Raw genomic sequence first — 18,599 nt, forward strand, 5'->3', positions numbered from 1 at the left:
TGTTAATAAATGCAGAGTTCACGGTACCTGCGTGGCATCTCTCATTTCCTCACTGGCGACAAGGATATTGTAAGTAGGAACAGACCCTGTGTGTGAACCCAGGTGTGCAGCAACTAGCGCATCGGCAGAGGGGCTTGACGTGTGATTATGGAGCATCGTCTGCGCCAGGCTCCCTCACTGCAGATGACTCACGAGGCGGTCAATCTTGTGCACCGGCAAGCCCACTGTGCGTGGTGCATTACTGCATTTTGGGCAACAGCCTCGGACCAGGCACGGGGCCGCAAGACAGCACAGGCGGCGGATGTTAAATCTAGAGGAAGGCACCTAGCTACGTCTGCACGCCAGCAGCAATAACATTGGTTGCCTAGCTAAGGCAAACAATAGTGACTCTGCTTCAGCGAACCAATGCTCTTTGCTCTTATCTAGGCCCCAGCAGGGTGGTTCAGCACGACGTGCGAAGTAAAGCTGCAGAGTACGGAGAGTCACCATTGCAGGTATTTTCAGTGTGTTGGGTCGTAACTGGTCAGAAGCGCTTGCCACTGTCAGCAGCAGCTGTTTGGGAAGCAGTGTGGAAACTCTTTAAAGTGTGCTGGCAGAGCAGCCAGCCATATTTTAGACGAAGGAAGCCAGAATGACACCACAGTCATGCAACACAGCAATGCCAGAACCCCCCTGCTTTCCTCGTGGCCCCTGGCGAACCGCCTGTTTCATGGGACTCGTGGGTGGACGCCTTCAGTGTGTACCTGAGGGCTGCATGAGTAACAAGGTTCAGTGATGATGACAGAGAGGCGACACTTTTAAACTGTATTGGGACTGAAGGACTTCAGATCTTCAGACACTTGCCAGGAGAGGAGGTGTATGTGCCTGGTGCCGGGGAGGGTGAGAGAGTGGTGAGAGCCTATGAGACTGCCCTTAAAAAGTTGGAGGTGCGGTTTGGCAAAAGAATCAACATGGTTCTTGAACGATATCACTTTTTCTCAAGGGCGCAAAGGGTTGGCGAAAGCATCAACTCATACGTCACTGGACGCTGTTAGCCATGTGCAGGTTCACCGGATTGCAGGATGAGTACATTAGAGACAAAATTATGATGAGAACCAGAAACCCCAAGGTCAGGGAAAGACTGTGGATAGAAAGAGATGCCCCGCTGGAGAAGGTGATAGAGATTGCCAGGGCAATAGAGGAGTCACAGGTCAGTGTCCAAAATACCTCAGAGAAGTCGGACAGGCATGGTCAAGGAGATTCGGTACAATCCATCTTGCCGTCTTACAGGAGGGCCGCTCACGATGTCAGGAAGAAGGTGGAAAAGCATGAGGGGCAGTGCACGAAGGCGAACAGGGGGAACTATAGTAGTGGTGTGAAGGAGGCATGCAGGAGATGCGGTTGGTCCAGTCACTCCACGGAGGCCAAGGAATGTCCGGCTGGAGCTGTCGAGTGCAGGCTGTGGAAAACCAGAGGGCACTATGCCAGGATGTGTTGAGTGAACTTGGATGACTGCAGCGCACAGGGAAGACAGACAATTGGGATGATTGAATCAGAAGGGGGTGTAGGATGTCAAGGTGTAGGATGTCAAGATGTGGTTGATAACGCCAGGATGGGTCGAAGGGTGATCTTGCATGTGGAAGGAGTGACCAAAAAGGGGCCATGGAATGTGTTGATGGTGAATGGTGTATCCCTTGAGATGTTAGTGGATTCTAGCTCTCCGTACATGATGATTTCCCCTGAGTTGTATAGGGAAAAGTTTGGAAACAAGGTGGCGGATCTCAATTCCCCTGATATCAACTCGAGTGCATTTGGTCAGGTGACCATTAAGGTGATGGGATATGACTGGGTGCAAATTGAGTTTAAGGGTCGCAGCACTCTGGGAAAGCTCTATGTGGCACACAAGGGTGCCAGCGTGCTGGGTTGGGATGAGCAAGCTGCCCTGGACATTGAGATACGTCCTGGGAAAAAGATACCAGTTTTGAGTGTGGAAGAAGGTTCACAGGGAGTGGTGTCTGTGCAGTGTCTGTGCAGCAGGTATCCTGAGGTGTTTGCTGAGCATTTGTGATTGTTACAGGGGTTCTCGCACAGAATTGAGCTCAAAAGGTGGACTGTACCCAAGGTGCATAAAGTTAGAGGGGTCCCGGTCCCGGCCAGGAAAGGGTTAAAAGCTGAGCTGGTAAAGTTGAAAACCGCAGGTGTGATAGAAGAAATCAAGGGCTCTGAGTGGCTATCCCCGGTGGTGTTGGCCTGGAAACAGGATGGCGGCTTGTGGATGTGCGTGGACCTTAAAGAACTTAATGCCAGCATTTGGGTAGATCGCCATCCTCTTCCCAACATAAATGAGATGCTTTTGACAATGGGGCATGCTGAGGGATTTTCTACCTTTGACTTGTCGTCAGCGTATCACCAAATTTATTTCCATGTGGAGTTGCAGCCTTTGACCTCCTTTGTAACACCTTTTGGTGCTTATAAATTCGGTCCTCATGCCTTTTGGCTTGGCTTCCGCGTCGGCCATTTTTCAACGCCTCATGCAGGAGCTGTTTGGTGATGTTCCTGGTGTCAACTATTTTCACGATGACATTTTGGTTTGGGGCAAAAGTAGGAAAGAACATGACGACAGGGTTCACCAGGTGATGTGTATTCTGCGGCAGAGTGGGTTGACTGTCAAGCTGTCCAAATGTCAGGTGGGTGTGCCTAGTGTGTCATACTTGGGACATACTTTGGACACTGATGGCATAAGGCCAAGGGAGGAGCTTGTGAGGGTCATGAGGGAGGCTCTGTCCCCCACTAATAAGGAACAACACAGGTCTTTCTTAGGTATGACCGAGTACTATGTTAAGTTCGAACCATCCTACACAGAAAAAAAGGTGTGCATGAGGGCATTATCGAAAAAGAATATTAGGTTTAATTGGTCCCGAGAATGCCAGGATGAGTTTGAATTGTTGAAGAGGGAAGTGGATGAGGTTATGTCTTTAGGGTTCTTTGACCCGAAGAATAGGACCATACTCACAGTTCATGCCAGTGAGGTTGGCGTCGGGCGGTGTTGGAACATTTGCAGGAGGGGGTGTGGAAACCTATCGCTTTTGCTTCTAGGGCTCTGAGGGAAGCAGAGAGGAGGTACGTAGTTATTAAAAGGGAGGCGTTCGCCGACATGTGGGCTTCCAAGCACTTTAGGACATTTTTGTGGGGGATACCATATGTAATAAGGACAGATCACAAACCTTTGGTGTATGTGCTCACAACTAAGGGGACGGCGTCAGTGTCTCAGAGAATAGCTAGATGGATGGTGGAATTGCAAGAGTTCAACTTCAGGGTAGAGTATCTCAGCGGGAAGAAGAATTTGGTGGCAGATTGTTTGTCACGCTTACCTGTGGTTGCATCCAGTGAGGAGGAGGAGGAAAGGGATGTTGGCGCGCAAGTTACGTGTGTTCTCCCGGCTGTGGATAAGAATGAATGGGAGGCAGAATCGGCAAAGGATGCTGAGCTCTCTTGGATTAGGGAAGGTTTGCAGAGAGGTTGGGACGCAGTGGAAGACAGGGCAGAGGGAAAAGGGTATGCCCACGTCCTGTGTGAGTTGGCGGAGGGACCGTGGGGTGTCACCAAGGGGGAGAGGTTTGTTCCTCCTGTGAGTATGAGGGCCAAGTAGGTGGGGCTGGCCCTTGAAGGTCCTTTGGGTAGGTTCTTAACAAAGAGGAGGTTTCAGGAAGATTATCGGTGGCCAGCTATGGATGAGTAGGTGGAAGCAGTGGCAAAAGAGTGCGTGCCTTGTGCACTCAGTGATAAGAGCAAGGTTATACGTCCTCAACCTGTGTATCCCATGGATGTGCCCAACGAGGTGTGGTCGAAGGTGGCTTTAGATATAATGGGGCCAATGGAGTGTTTGCAGGGTGGGTTGAGGTTCTTGGTGGTGTTAGTGGATTACACCTCGCGGTGGGTGGAGGCAGCGCTTTTGAGAGCGTCACCTCTGATATGTTGATTGGTTTTCTCCAGAAGATTTTTGATAGAGAAGGGGTGCCGGCGAGCGTGGTTACTAACAATGGCGTTCAGTTTGTTTCCCAGCAGATGCAGGATTTTCTAAGGTTCTACGGGATCAGACACCATCGGACCGCATTGTACAATCCCAGCGCGAATGGTTTGGTTGAGAGGGTGAACAGGTTTGTTAAAGGGGCTATCCAGTTGGCCGTAGCTAATGATCGCCTTCCTGCCCCTCGGGCCTGATGGGCAGAAAGGCACCCATGAGCACAGCATGTCGGATGCACCGGCGCCGTTATAAATGGTGCCGGTGCATCCAACCTCCTCATTCCCATTGAACCCTATAGGGCTCAATGGGACTGGGGAGCATTCTGTTCCGGCGCCCGCGAATGGGCAATTACCGGGTCTGGTGTGGCCAGAATACCCGGGTAATTGCCCATTCGAGGGTTTCTTTTCTTTTTGTTCTCTTTTCTCCCTCCTTCCTGTGCGTTTATTGTGTGTTTTTTGTTTCCAAATAATTTTCAGCATTTTTTCATTTGTAAATTTTGAATTACTTATGTGATCTGGCAATTTAACAATGCTTCTATTGTGAATGTACATATGACATGTGGTTAGAACATGGATATAAAGTACTTGCCCATTTGTTATGTTTTGAGAAAGGCTCTTGAGTAGCCGAAACACGTGTAAACAAATGGAGTTCATTGAATCATATGAATTGCACGTTTCTTCATTTCCTTTTATTGATTTACTACTATAAATCACCTGAAAATCAAACTGGAATCTGTGTGTGGCGCAGTCAATTTGTGGTGAATTCAATTCTCTCGTTCAAATCTCCAAACTTGTATGAGGCCCACGTGTCTCCTGAAAGAGTGTTAATGTTTGAGTTTTCAGGACGGTTAGCACTTAACTAGCATCTGAAAGGCAACTGGTCATGCACTTTAACTGCACCCTGTTACAAGAAAGCATAACAAGTGAATTACAAAGTTAAACCTGGTACCATTTTAAATTCCATGGTGATTTTAAGACTAAACAGTGGGCTGTTGTTCATCAGCCTTATTAGTTTAAGTGGGTTTTAATATTTCACTTTGCAGGTACATTACTGTTGTGTTGCAGAAGAGTTATATATACTGCTAGCAGGCAGTTCAGTGTATTCCACTGGGCCAAGTACATAATACCTCTAGATTTGGAGATGTGTGGGATACTGTGTGCAACCATATACATGTGAAGTCCGACCGAGCATATGCAGCTTTTAATCCTGAGGCATACCAGTTTTAAAACCTTTTCTTTTTATTCTGATAAGTTGCATTGGGTGGCAAACATGTGCAATGTAATTTAAAGTCGTCCTGGACATCATAATCACTTCCCCTTTGGGACCTATTCGCTATACATCTTGTTAGAGAGCGGGAACAGACAAGTTAGTGATAAAAGATGGGGTGTCAAGATGTGAAGCCTCGAATGCTGGTGTGTGCAGATTTGTGTTTTTCTCAACCACTTAATCTCAAATGAGTTTGCAAAGAAATGATTCAGCTAGGTATGCCCGTTGGGTATTTGTTGAGGTTTCCTAGCTTGCCACAAAACACAGGGCTAGACTAGACTTACAATGGGTTCATTGGCTGACCCTTAAAATAGTACTTAGTATTGCCATGTACACCATTTCTCTACTGGATTGCTAGACCATTGCCCAGAATAGACTTACCATCTCTTCTGCCAGATAATGTATCTATTTTATGGGGAATCATCATGATTGTGCTTACAGAAATAATGTGTCACGCAGTAAACAGCCATGCACAGCCTTCCTTATTTCAGAGGATACTTTATAGATTGTCTGCAGATCAAAATAAAGGCACAAACAGAAATACACGGTATGCAATCATTGTACATTGTAATTGACTGAGAACAAAGAAATTTACTCTCATCTATCAGCACATGGCGGTTTCACAATCTGTCAAAAATGATGCCATGCATATATGCCAATAGCAGTTTTAGAATACTTTCTGCTTACCCCAGGTGAAATTTCCCTTTGTCTGTCCAGATAATTATTGCAGCTCCCCCCCTCCTCTAAGCTTGGCAGAAGACAATGTGCAAACAACCTTGAGGTATAACTGTTGCTCTTTGCTCTGAGAGCGGTAACATCTTTCTTTTATTATTATTTTATTTTATCACACACACACACAATGTAATTTTCTCGCTTGGTCACTGATATGCTTTCCCAAAAGTGGCCAAATGGATCTTGCTTTTAAAACCAGCAAAGGACAGTCTCTCCATGCCCCAGGCTGCTTGACTGTCTCTTTCCGAGCACATCCTCCTTCTTCTCTTCTGTAGGAAAAGGCCTCTGTCATGGGCAGCCCTGGTATGTCTCCTCTCTCTCTGCATTCCAACAGCAAATGCCAGCCAAACCTTTTTTTTCACTCTGCGTCTTCTTTTCAAAGCCTCCTTTTCCACCTGCCCACTTTTTGTATATTCTCCTATACAAATGTAAAACTGCCTGCTCCTGACTGTGATGTCATCAGCTAATCAGCCACTGATTCCGGTTAGTCAAACCTCCTGGAAGCTTCCAGAGTGCTACCATGTGTTTCAAACCTGTTCAATTCTACTGTCACCTTTGATCAGAGTTTTAGCTCAATAAACACCGGATTTGATGAGTTACATTATTCTGGCTTCCTGCGCTAGACAATAGGCCTACTTTGAATAAGATGACTTTCCACATTCCAAGTTCACTAAGCCTCATGTCTCCCATTGTACGAGCAGCATTAATTCTTCCAATTCCATTGGTGCATGCCATTAGACTACATCAGTGGCAAAACACATCTAAGCTGCACCCCATTCTGAAAATTTTCTGTGCATGCTGTCATGCACCCTAACAGTCTGAGCTATGTCAACCTTTCTGCATTGTTTAAAAGCTGAGCTCCTCCTACACTTCCCCCCTTGGTTTCTGATAAGACTTAAGACATGACCTACCTATGGGCTCCTACAGAAACATGAATCTCAGCTACACCACTTCATCAAACCATGTGATCTTGAGCACATTTGTAAGAATGTAGGGTTTTTTCATTTTTCAACTTAAAAATGATCAGTTATTGTTCATTACATGAATCATTCACATAGGTTCATGTTATCAGATAGTATGTGGTTTGCAGTTATATGTCGAGGTTTGTTTTTCTTTTTTAAATCGTTTATCTTTTGATAATCTCTTTTGAAAGCAGATTGATCGTTTCTTTTTTTACTTTGCAAAATAAATGATCAAAATACAAATACAAATACATCAAGTCCTTTTTGCTGAAAAGAAAGTAAAAAATATTAAAGTCTTCCTATATTGTTCATGTCATTAGTAATTGTTACATACGCTGCAACTGGATGGCTGCAATAGTTCAACCTTAGAATTAAAACCAATGAAACCAAGGTGTGTGTTGAAAAGGTCTTGCTCCAAAGGTAAACAAAAACGTTCAGTGTTTTGAAGAGTGACAATGCAGCAAAGAAGAGAGCAGCCTTGGAGAAAGCTGCCAACATAAGATTGAATTGGGATAGATAAGATAAATAGATTGCACCAGACTGTTTGTAAAAAGACAACCCCCTTAGATTGGCGGTGGCAAATCCATCACACCTTTTACTTATGACTTTCTATTTATTCTATAGTTTCTACTGTTGATCTCATGTACTGCACTGACCCCTCACCCCAGCACTTTTCCCCCTGCCCCCTCCCCTGCACTTGCGCAATCTCAATGTCACCCAGCCTAGTAAGATCATTGTCTCTTTCTTCCCTCTGTTCCCCCTCCCTTGCCTCGTCGTGCTTTGAAACACTTGTGTATAGGCGGGTTATAAAAGCCATATCATATCATATCATATCAAGGCATAAAAAGTGCCCGTGTCCATGCCACATATTTCATTGATGCAGAGCAAGTTTTCATCCACTGCCTTTGGGATTTCCTTAAGGTCAGCCAGTCACTCATCTTTGCCCCCTCCTTCTTTGGTCAAGGGGGTTTTGGTCTGGTGATCTCCAGCTCATCCAGGGGCCTCCTCTGGGGATCCAGGTGCCTCTGATCCGGTGATACCCAACTCCAGGAGCACTGGTGGTAAAAGTGGTTAGTCTCTAAATTAAAAGAGAAATAGACAAACTCATTAATTTCCTATCTTTTGTCTCTTACCGGAAATAAAATGTGTATTATGCAACATAAAATATACAATATATGCTCAACTTGTGTATCCAAGACAAGCCCTTTAAGACGAGGTAACAATACTTTGAGATAGATGGGGATGCAGAATATACTAAAACATCAATAATCAAACTGACTCAGGAAGTTGGCCAAGTGCGTCTGTTTTAATATCAATTATCTAAAACACGGAGTATAACGAACATCAACGAACACCCTCGATCTTCTGACTCAATGAATTTCATAAAAACATGGCTTATATGCTAAAAACTCATCATCATTGATGTCAATCTACATTGCAAACTACAAAAACCTACTTGGGGATGTGACAGGATTACAGGGAACCTCTAGGTATACGTTTCATACTTGTTAGGGAAGGTGATTGGGTCTCTATCATCAGGTGGGGCAACTAAGGCCTCCTCTAGTGCTGGTCACTATGAACATCATCAAATACATGACGTCCCATTGGTTATTCAAACTATAGGATTCTCTACTACGTGTCCCTCTATAATTGGTTGGCACCCTTGTACACCTCTGTAATATTCCACCTATGCCAGCAGCACGAAGGCTTACATCCTGGTGCTGGTGGGCTGGTCATAACCATAGCTTCCCACCAATTAGTCTGGCATCAGTCATCACTCTTGCAGTCTACCAGTCAATTAAGGCTTTGAACTTGGCCTTGGAAATGTTCTCTGCACCTGAGTATAAGAGGGATTATAGGTTACTCTGTTCCTTGGTTTCGATACAGCCCAACTCAGTATCTATTTTCTTCATCCATCCACGTGACTGCAGACCATGTTTTAGAGTCTTTCTTCATTTAAAATACTATTAAATGATGAACCTCTGACATCTTCAATGTTCTCACTCCTCATCTAAGATAGGAGTTTTGTTCTTTTCACACGTTCTGTAACTACTGTACGAACATTCAGGTTCACGGTGACCTTGAATTCCTGATGCTTGGCCAACCAAGCTTCTCTTCGATTCACCTCTAAATGTCGATTGCTTTTCCAATTGTGACACTCTGAAAGCCTTTCTTTTCACTGGATCTAGCAGCTCTGCTGAAATGTTTTGTGGAATAACCCATAGTCCATACATTCCTATGCATATATGTTGGCACATCACCACAATCTATACACTACATAGCTAGCCTTTAAGAATACCTTGTCTACTTGCATTACTGCCTCTGTACAATCGTAAAATGACTTGATATCTTCTTCATTATTTCTGTAGCATGAGCATCGTCATCTCGTGACCGAAATGTTGCTCATCTTTAACACCTCCTCCTTTGGAGCCTATAGAATGTGCATAGTCTTCAGCCTCTTCTTCTGAGTGCGTCAGCCCTGCTTTGTATGACATCACCAGGCTTCTCTTTTGCTCAGTTTTCACACTCCCTGCGGGATTTCATTCAAATGGCCATCATATTGCCGTGAATGCTTGTACAGCTTCCTCAATGGGAACCTTACTTCCAAGATTCATTTCGGTATAGGTATTTTCACTGGTACTGCATGTCTCTCACACTCTAGCTCCCAACATATCGGCATCATGGGGGAGGAGCTTTTGGTGGGGACACTTGGCTCCACCTCTACAATGTAATAACAGCATTTGAACTAAACATAAAGTTTCTACGACCACCTGTAAATAAATACTTGTATTAAGAATAAAAATAAACAGCAATAGCATTTTCTTTTATAATTGGCTGAAATAAACATCTGGCTGAAAGTAAGCATGTGGGTTAAAAATGTAAGAAATATTACAAGCAACATATTTTCTTTTAATATTTGAAATGAGATGAATAGCATTCATCAGCCTGGAAGTCTGATCCTTCTTGAACCCTTTATTTTTTATTTTTTTTACACCTTGAATCTTGCATCTATTTTTTTTTACACCTTTATATGTGCATGTTTTCATGCACACACTCACCTACTCCCCTGTTTTCTCCCCTGTTCTTCACACTCTAATTATAATAGTTAAATTCACACCTACCTAAGTTTTACAACAAATCCCCCCAGAGCAAATGCCATCTGTTTACCTACTCTGACTTCAAGATAACAAATACACCTTTCATCCCCTATTGGTTTCATCAGCTTCCTCCAGCCTTTTCACTGCATGCTTTGGGTGAAATGGCTTGATTTGGTTAATGTGGACACATTGTTCCACATCCAAATCTCCTTCTTGTATTATTGTTCTGTATACCATAAGTGAAATTGTGTCCACAATTTTGTATGGACCGTGCCACGAGGCGTGAAATTCACATTTTTATGTTCACATTTCCCAAAATCAAACTTAAACACCTGATCACCTACTTCATAATCCCTCATAGATGTCTTCTTATCATAATATAATTGTGCACTGGTAGCAGATTTTTTCCAGATTCCACTGTGCAAATGCAAATGCTTGCTTTCTCAGCTCTTCCTCGTATTCATGAAACGTGGCTGCATTTACCAGAACCTGTTCAGTCGTCCGGTATAGAAAATGTGGCAAAACCATCTTCCTGTCTATTAGAAACTCATGTGCACTGAGGTTTGTGGATCTGGACAGTGTGGAACTAATAGCCAAACAAGTGACTGTTAACATATATCTATTTCCTTGTGCTGATCTTTGTGTCCAGGACCTTTAAAATCAATGTGTAAATCGAACCATGGAAGTGTCAGACCTCTTTTCATTAATGGCACTCTGTGTGTTGGGGAAATCAATTGAAACTGTGCACACACCAAACAACCTCATGTATATAATTCTACATCTTGGGACATGTGGGGCCAATAAGCATATTCCTTTAGGATTTCCAATGTTTTCTGGGAACCTCTGTGGCCTGCAGTTATGGCATCATGGGCATGATGTAGCATCAGTCCCCAAAATAACAATGGTACTATAAGATATATTTTGGAGTTATGTCTAGTACTTCATGGTATTTTTGCTATGGTGGTATTTGTGGTATTTTTATAGTAGTGAAACTAATTTCAAAATACCGCCTAATAATTATTTTACCCAGGTCACTAACAACAAACACATACTGGACTTAATACACTCTGAATAAATGGGTCATGCTCTACTGTGATGATTTATGTACAATATCACGGTTACAACCTTGTGGCTGTGTTTCAACAATTATAAAATATGCTATTGAAATACAACACATTAATTCAGCCTCCCTAAATAAAGCAAATCACTGCGGCTACTTTGCTATGAGATATTTCTTACCACATGTTTACCTCCCATGCATGTCAAATGAAAGAGACTGAATGCAGAAGAAATATAATGAGACTAAATTACTTTTTGAACTTGTTCTTTATCATAAAACAGAACTATGCAAGTTACACAGAATGACATGTACATCAACGTTATAATTCACAAAGTGAGCAACATTTTTTGTGGTGGCTTTGAATGCTCTATCTGTGCCATGTTCTGCTAAATCAACCTTGGCTTCATAACAAAAAGTAAAAAATACCCTTTGAAAAACAGGAAGACTTTGTGAAATATAAACACAATTTTACATTTTAAATTTCGAATCTCTAATACAGCACCTAAAATGATCTGAACTATTCAATCTATGCTACCACTCACTCCACTTGCCCCTTGGCAGTGTTCCAGGGCCATCCACAGCAAAGGTCGCTTGGAACTTCACAGCTCTACTAAAAGCTTGCTTAACCAGAGAAAACAGCTGCAGCCTTAACCCAGCAGCATGAGCCCTCTGCCTCCTTTTCAGTCAGTGCTAGAAGAGGAATGCCCCTCTACTTTGCCTCAAAACTCTTTTTATGAAACCCCCTGTCAATCCAGAAAAACACCTCCCCTTAAGCAGATCCACCCACATCATATGATTTCCTATGTGCCTCTCATTGTGCCAACTGCATTTCTGAAGAGGAAAGTGATACATATTTCTTGTGCATCCTGTTCCAATACAATGCCATGTTATTAGCAAAAAGGATCTTCACATTTTTCAGCTTACCACACAGCGCAGATTCACAGATCACAGATTCAGTCTGCATACAGCTTATTTCATGAGCTAATTGCACTAAATGTTATTATGGGAATCTCTTACATGTTGCATGGCGTTGGGTTAATTAATATGCTATATTTATCTTAGTATAATAAATTAGTGCAGCTCAGTTCATAAAATATCATTCTGGAGTAAAGTGATCATTTTCTAGCATGTGCTCTGTGCATTTGCATCTATTTAAATTCAGCCTGAGACTCATGCTCTTGAGTCGTTTAATGAGTCTTACACCATTGGCCCTTGTTAAAACTCAAACCCTCCCTAAAATGTGAATGTGAAATGTGGAGTCTAAATGTTGAAATATGCAGTCTAGATGTTGAAATGCAGAGTCTAGATTCCTACTCCTACAGTACCACCCATTTAATTTGGCCTCACACATATTCCCAATCCTCTTTTTATTCTTTGCAACATCCTCAGCTCTTTTTCCCCTTTGCAGACCTCCTCAGTCATAAGATTTTGTTCTGCATCTAGCAAATGATTATATAATAGGCCTAAAATGGGGGTCTTCTTTTTGCACCTTGACTTACTCTTGATCAGGGGTATCAAAACTCCACTGTGCCACCGGCTGACCAGGTTTTGGAGTGTGTTACTGCATCCACCTAGATTTCACCAAGTAGGCGTTCAATAGGAAACAACTCCCCAATCACAGCCCCAATCTTTGCTAAATAACTTCCTTGTCATTTCCCTCTTTGTCTTACCCTGGTGTTTTCAAATTACCTTGTATTTTCCTCCAGTGAATGATCATGTCATTTTCTGAAACAAGTTTATCTATGGCTTGGACCATTTTGCCATGTTTGAGAGGTTTCTTATTATAAATGACCATTCCTCTTAATTTCCACCTGGGTAAATATTTCACAAAACTATTTCAAACACAATCAGAATCTGTGACTAAAACGATTTCTTTGAATATAGTTTCAACCGTTGTGGATATTTCTTTATAAATTGAAGCCAGTTCTGCAACATGATTGCTTGTGGGGATCAATATCATGCTTACCCTTGGAATGCCATTACACTTGACCCACATATTTTCTATTCCTGCCACTAATTCATTTTCAGAATCACCTCCCGCGTGGTATGCACATCCATCCACATACACAGTTGGGAGATCCCTACATGTTTGCCTTATGTGGAGTTTGTTCAAATTTGGTTACATTTGTTTCTAGTGCTGTGTCATCAGAGGCACAGGCAGCTGCACAGTCATGTACGTCTGCCAGACCCTGAGCAACTGGGCTCTTTTTATTATGTCCATATCTCAATTCCACTGGGAATCCCTGCAACACCAATGTCCATGATGTGATTCTTGACTGGGCCAAATTCCCATATCTGATCCATTTACTCTGTAAAAATTGTAGTGACTGATGACTTGTTTCAACAATCACCTGTTCCCCTTGAATAATGGGGCAGGCATGTTGTTATGCCCAGACATTGGTCAAAAATGTTTTTTCACATTCACTAAATTTGGTTTCTACCTGTTACAATGCCTTACTGGCATATGCAATGGTTGTGTTATTTGCATCGTGTTTTTGGTACAGGACCACCGACATACATTGATCTGTGAATCCTGGGGCTTTCATCAAACAGCCCTTTAACTTGTCTACTGCCTCACTTTGCTTCTTCCCAATTTTCCAGGGTACTCCTTGCTTCAATGGTTTAGTCAAAGGTTGTGTGATTTCTGTATAATCGTCAATGAATTTCCTATTGTAACTCGTCATTCCTAACAAACTCTTTAGGCCTTTTAGATTGGTAGGATCTTTTAGTTTCTGAATAGCTTCCACCTTTTTCTTTTGTGAATTTAACCTGTGCTCTGTTACTTCATGCCCTAGACAGTTTACCCTTTTTCTACACCACTGCGCTTTCTGTAAAGATACCTTTGCTCCAGCATTTTGCAACTGACCAAGCACATGTCTAATGTAATTGAAGTGATCTTTTAAGTCTTATTTTTTGATCAGCACATCATACACATAAATCATAGTTCCTCTCTCAGCTGCATCTGGGAGTGCTTTACTTAGGAATATCCCAAACCCACTTCTACTATTGATATAGCCGAAGGGGTTATGGACCCATGCATACTGCAATCGGTTAAAGGAGAGCCAAATAGATTTTATATATCTTCATCTAGTGTCACACACCAGTACCCTGCGGTGAGATCCAGGGTAGTAAATATCTTTGACCCCCGAAATTGTATGAGGCCTTGATCAATAAATGGAAGTGACTACCTTGAAACAGGTACCCTCTTGTTTAATTCTCTTAAGTCACACACAAGCACCATTGTCCATTGGGCTTTAGCACACCTAATATGGGAGTATTTTAAGTACTGTGGATAGGCCTAATGATGCCTCTGGTTTCCAAATATTTAATTATTTTGGCTAGGATTTCAAGACAGGTCATGGGTAACCTATATTGTCGCACAAATACTGGCTCCCGACCATACCCTTCTGGTAGTAGGGCAACATGCAAATCGGTAAGCCCACAATCATAGCCGTCTTTAGCAAATACCTCCTTGAACTCTGTAATTGGACTTTTTCTTCTTCATTTGTGTAAGCATCTGCGGTTTGAATTTGCTCCTCTACCATTTTAGAGATTCTGGGAAGTCCTCCAAAGGAGGGACTTCTGTACTTTCTTCTAATTATGTGGCAGTGTCTCATTGGAGAGTATCCACCCTCAAGTATCTTGGCACATTAACCGCCATTTAAACTTAATGCATTTCACTGCACAGTTCTTCTCTTTCAGATTCATCCACTTTAAGTAGGATGCAATTGTCCTAATGATAGCATACTACATCTTTTGGTTCATAGGGGTAGACTGTACACTGAAAATACCTTTTTGGTTTAGAATCCAATGACTCAGACAACTCACCTTGTGAAGTTACATAGCTTTCAGGGATATTCCGGATCACTGTGTAGTTTAAATTAGCAGTGCAGTGGGATTCCTGCATTGCCATTCCTAATGCTGTATTTTCTTCCAAATGAATGTTCTGGTATCCCTTGTTATTCACCAGTATTTGAATGGGGCCATCCCCAATCTCTACTAATGATGTATACCCATATTCTAGCCCTTGCTGTCTCATGGATTCATTGAGGCACACAAATGCATCAGGCCCTTTCATCTGTTGTCCCTTTCTGTGCTTTAATGCTATTGCAAATTGTCTGGTGAAAGCCGGATCAATGACATCCTTCTTAACCTGAAGCTCAACTGCATATGGAACTATTTGAGCACAATCATAAGCTTGTCTTTTGTTTTCAAATTCAGATGCCGCTCCACCCAGCCTAAACCAAACCTTTTGATTCAAGAAATCTAAAACCATACATATTCTGCGCATGATGTCATTTCCCAAATATTATTTATTTCTGGTTCCACTTACAATCCAAGCATTGTGATGAATGCTTTTGGAATCACATGTGATTCTTATAATGCACCTTCCACAATGCTTTGCCCCTATTCAGTGTCATCCAGATCAAAAATGTGTTGATTTTTTTTATTTGACAATTTGGTATTTCCTCTCTGTCAAGCATTTGTTTGAACATATTTTCATTAATGAAACTCTTTTCTTGCTCTATGCCCAATCACATGCACCGGGATCCAGACCTGTCCTTCCCCCATATGTATCTCTGCAATTGTTGAAATATATTTTTCCTGATCTGACTCTGCAGAACCATTTGGTTTGCACTTTTCCTCATTTAGATAAAAACGCAATGTGTTTTCATCTATCTGTGTGTGCCAATTTTTCTTGACGTCCAGAAAAATCTCTAAATATGGCTTTTCCTTTTCTCCTTGCATTTCACCCTGGCACATGGGTATGCCAATGACACAGGGCACACAGCCATTTTAAAGATACACTTCCACTACACTTTCTGATCTAGCAATGATGTGACATTCTTTTGGACTGTTACTCAGTCTCATAACCTTTTTAGGTTTCAGGTTTTTTTGGCCAAAGACCACAATAACCCATTTACTCCATCAATAAGAGATGACAGTCTCCTGAGGTAATATGTTCCTATAAGGAATGGCATCTCATCCATGGGTGTGACCACCACTTCCTGTCTCATTCTATGTGTACCTATCTTGATGTCAACTTCAGTGACACCCTCCATTGATATTTCTTCCCATTGAAGTTATGCACAGGGCCCTCACTGTGCCTCAATATCAGCATGTACTGTGGGGATTTTCCTTCATGTATGCTCTGCATTAATTTCTATAACATGGCCGTTGCCTGGGCACCTGTGTCAACCACTGCCAATGCATTGTAACTCTCTTCAATACTAATAGGGCATACTATCTGACCTCACATTCTTCAAATATTCATAGGCAGTGGGAATTGTTACTGATTTCAGGACTTAATTCCTTAGTCCTGCCTGGCTTCATGCTAGGCAAAGGGGCAAATGAAGTGACATTTTAGCCCCCTTTTTGCCCATCTCTCTTTGTATCTTGTGTGCATTTTCACACATGTCATGTGGCAGCATGTTAGTTTCTGGTGTGTGACACTTACCTACGTTTTGTACGTTACCTGTCTTTCCTGCCTCCTGAAACATCTGTGGCTCAAAATATTCTTCGGGTGACTGACCCGCACCTGTCCTTCGGGCAATTTCTTTTCTGAAGAGGTATGAACAGTATTTTTGTTATCAAATAAGGTTACATGACCACTTGTTTCTTTCTTTTCATTTACCATTGCTGAGACATTCAGTGTACCATTAACCCTGCAATGGTCCACTCTGTCACAAACCGTAATTTGTTTGATAGTATGTGTCGCATCATTTTCATGTTGAACATCCTTTTTAATTTGCCTTCTAACTCACTGCTCTTTTGGTTTCTCTTGTTCATTTTCCCTTTCCTGTTCCTCATTTTCTCCCACCTGAATGGTCTGGTTTAAGTCTAGGTTAAACCACACTCCCTTTTTGTGTGTGTTAATGTTCCCTACCTCACTTGTATTTGTTTGTTTTCTTGGTGTCAAATCTTTAAACAAATCAGTGTTTTCATTCAAAAGTAATTCATGGTCATCTGTGATCCCATCATTCGCAAGTATGACTAACTAGTCACCTATTGTCACCCCGTGCAAGATCACCCCTGTGACATTCTGCACCTTCATTTGGCTGGTGCTTTTGTTCTGCATACAATTTCCCGATTTGCCCAGACAAAATTTTAACCTGATCCTCTAAGCATTTCCCTGTCCATTTCCCTAAACTCATCCCTATGTGCTCTGGTTCAGTAATGGTTGAATTCACCCATATCAGTCCTGTTCTGGTACCTTTCAGGAGAATGGTTTATGTTTGTGTTCCCCCTGAATTTCCATTACACAGGAGGTGGGGAGCGTGGGGTGACCATCCTTTGTCCATGGTCAAACTGTAGTGGGGACTGACTATATTGGTGAGGTTATAATTCACATTCTATCTTTCATGTGGATGGAATTGTTCTCTCTGTTGATTTTAATGTTCAATTAATCTATCTACATATCTTGGTCTCACTTGATTACCATACACCATTGTGGCAGGGTCAAACGTACGCTGGGCCCCTATTGGCGGAAATGCCCATTATACATCTGATTCTGGGTGTTATTTAGTCCTGGCATTTTATATTGAAATCCTGTCTTGGGAGCAAAACCAAGGTACCAAGGACTAATGTATGTATTTCTGTCACTGGGACCTATGGATTGGAACACAGCGGTTTGGGGTGGTGCCCTTTGTGAAGCCCGCCCCTCTGTTTATGTGCAGTGTCATTCCTTGTCTGAGTTTGAGCTGTCTATAATGGCATCTTATCCGAGTTCACCTCTAAAACTGCTGGTGTAGATTCCTTAGTTGTTTGCCTAGATTCCTTACCCTCTCAGGGTAATTCATAGAATTTCGCAGAAAAGTGTCGCAAGCGGCTGGCGCAGAGTGTCCGCGTGCGATTGACTGCGCCAGGCACGTGCGCTAAAACCCATTTCCGCGCACAGCGTATTCATGGATTTTAGGCTCCCAAACCAGCCGTGGCGCAGAGAATCGCAGCGACCCTGCAGCAGCGCCAGTAACGCCCCCAAGAACGCCCTCGCGCAAGGAAAAGCCATCAAAATCGCTAAATCATCGCAAAGGGCTGCGCTAACCCTGGACCAGTTCACCGGGCTGGCAAACAGCAAACGCCAAGCGGGGAACGTGTATTTCAGGGGTGCGCGGGAAGTTCCACACGCGATTGGCCCCGTGCAAGCAGGGTACGTGTATTACAGGGGTGCGCGGGAAGTTCCACACGCGATTTCAGCAGGGTACGTGTATTTTAGGGATGCGCGGGAAGTTCCACACGCGATTGTCCCAGTGCGAGCAGGGTACGTGTATTCCATGGGTGCGCGGGAAGTTCCACACGCGATTTCAGCAGGGTAGGTGTATTTCAGGGGTGCGCGGGAAGTTCCACACGCGAATGGGCCAGTGCGAGCAGGGTACGTGTATTCCATGGGTGCGCGGGAAGTTCCACACGCGATTTCATCAGGGTACGTGTATTTCAGGGGTGCGCGGGAAGTTCCACACGCGATTGTCCCAGTGCGA

The sequence above is a fragment of the Ambystoma mexicanum genome, chromosome 4q, assembly GCF_040938575.1.
Source record: "Ambystoma mexicanum isolate Mex_15411 chromosome 4q, UKY_AmexF1_1, whole genome shotgun sequence".
NCBI classification, from domain to species: Eukaryota; Metazoa; Chordata; class Amphibia; order Caudata; family Ambystomatidae; genus Ambystoma; species Ambystoma mexicanum.